Genomic DNA, 2,902 nt, shown 5'->3' on the forward strand with positions numbered 1-2,902 from the left:
TAAAATACCTAAAATATTATCATTAACGTAAACTAAAGTTTCAGACATATAAAAGCTGAAGGATAAAATTTATATTTAGAGGAATAAATTTGAAAATAGTTCTACAGGTATAAATTATAAGATAGACAATGGTGATGATGATGGTGATGATGATGATTATTATTATTATTATTATTATTATTATTATTATATAGTGTTGACTGTTGAGAGCTGGACCTTCCACTGACCATTTTTATCTACTAATTGATTTTGTGGATCGACTGTCACCCTCTCCTCCATGTTTGTCTCCCATGGTTGCATTTCCTTTTTCCACCGGCACATTTGAACCATAAGTTTAGACGACACGTCCTTTAGGACCCGTGCACACCAAGATTTTGTACCGAACAAATTTGAAGTAAAATATTATTCTTTAATATAAGAGTAACAAGAACGATCCACGTATAGAAGGTAGAATTATTTAAAAATATTTATATGTGAAAGATATAGATGAGTTAAAAGTTAATCCCATGTTACTAAAAGATTAGAGGAGTCGAATTAGATATATTGTATATCTCAGTCGGTTTAATATGTTCTATTTTCGAACCCAACCATTTTGGCTTGAATCCTTTTTTTTTTTGGAAAAAAATATATAGAGTAAAATATAATGACTTGTAAATCAGATTCTTGGATTAACTAGAATGAAGTCTGATTTGTCATAAATAAAAAATAAGAAATGATTTTTTTTATTTTATGTATTTTTAGTACTAATTTATAAGAATAAATATGATACTTAAAATCATAAGTTATTATGAAACTTTGAAAAAGAGTTACTACAAGTAAGATGGGACTTAAAATAAATATATTTAAAAAAAACTAATTTAATTTTATTCTTAAAGATTAATCATAGAATCTATTTATTTATTAAAATAATTAATAAAAAAATATATAAATAAAAAATTACATATGGTTTTTATTTATTTAAAGAAAGCCTATGATAGAATTTTTTTAAATTTATAATGAAAGATTTTTAAAAAAATTATATCCACTAATTATATTGATGTTATTAAGGATATATGTGATAATGTAATTGTTAGTATTTGAACTATATGAGCATATAGGATTACATCATAGATCTATCTTAGCGAGTTTCTTAGTGTGGAATTATATTAGAAATATGTATTAACTTTCTAGTTTTTCATTAATAATGGATGAGCTTATTAGTCATTTATTGGATAGACGTATGTTATTTATTGATGATATTATTTTAATTAATAAGAGTCCAAATAAAGTTAATTATAAATTTTATTTGTGAAGGCAATCCTTATAAATTAAAGATTTTATATTAAGTATAACTAAAACTGAATAAATGAGATATAATTTTACTAATGCTAAAGAGGAGAATATAGTTAAGTTCAATACGCAACAAGTTCTTTCAAGTAAAAGTTTTAAATATATTGGATCATATTAAATAGCATAAAAAGATTAATGAAGATATTATTCATATAGTAAAAAAATAAAAGTTAAGAGACATTAAAAGTCTTTGTGATATTAAAAGAAAAAATTTTAAAGACAATGGTCAAATCAATAATGTTTTATGGATTTAAGTATTGGATAATTGAGAAATAATATATACAAAAAATTTGTCTTATTGGTATGAGATGTTAAAATAGATTTGTAGTCTTTAGAAAAGATTAAAAAAATAATATTTTTATTTATAAATAATTAGATATCATTTTAATAGATGATAAAATAAGATAAAATTATTTAAGATAATATAAATATACTCAAGATACTTGTGGATGTGATCATTATAAGAAGTGAAATAAATAATTACTATTAGTGATATGAGAAAATATAAAGAAAAACCTAAAAGTTATTAATGGAAACTATAAATAAATATTTAAATACTCTTAGCCTAACTAAACACATGATTTTTTATAGATATCAATGATAGTAAAAATCTCAAATAATTAGAATTTATTACTTCTTTTATTAATAATAATAATAATAATAATAAAAGTGATGATCGTACCTTGCTATAAACATCCAAAGTCTTAATTCATCAAGACAGTTGACATCTTCAAGACAAAACGATTTGAGTTCAATTGAATTTTTGTCCAAAATACAAATTTTGGGTAGAGGTGCTCATATTCGTTTTCTTATCTTTCTTTCATTTTCTTTCTTTGGATTACAAAGCTGTTGTCTTTTACTTATTTGGTCAATTTGTAGTGCCAACAAAAGTCGTCCAAGCCTACTAGAATTGAGCATCAATTCGCTTGTATTGCATTAATTGGAAGTCTCTTATTTAACATTTTGTTTCTAGCAGCAATTTAATGGCGAAGAAAAAACTGAAACTTGGGGCTACTTCTAATCTCCTTTTGCCCAACTCTAGCTGATCAGAAACAAGCTTTTTTACATATCCAGGCTTTTATAGTACTGAATCTAACTCGTGAATTGGCCTTCTGCAACTGCTTCAGCATTCATGGGATGAACACTAGCAATGGGTTTTGTAACTCATGTTTATGTTACTTCAACTGCTCTGAACTAGTGGTTACTTGCACAATAGCAGAAAAGAAACTACACTTCCCCCAATAAATTTCTACAACCAAGCACACATCTCACAGTTTGACTACATTGTTTCCTTTTGCATGCTTCCGCTTTCTCTGCTGATATCTCTGAGATGAAAGGTGGGGTGCTGGAAGTTCTTTTAGTGAGTGCTGAAGACCTCAAGCATCTTCATTTACTTGGTCATCTCTCTCTTCCTCCGTCTCTTTATCTGTGTCTATATTGATTGGTAGAGGCTTGTGTGTGTGTGTGTGTGTGTGTGAGAGAGACAATTAATGGATTTGTGTGCTACAGATTTGAAATTTCTCCAGAAAGAAAACAGTAGCCTAACCTGCCTGGTTTTGTTTTGTGCAGGATC

Source organism: Musa acuminata, chromosome BXJ1-5 (assembly GCF_036884655.1).
Source record: "Musa acuminata AAA Group cultivar baxijiao chromosome BXJ1-5, Cavendish_Baxijiao_AAA, whole genome shotgun sequence".
NCBI lineage: Eukaryota > Viridiplantae > Streptophyta > Magnoliopsida > Zingiberales > Musaceae > Musa > Musa acuminata.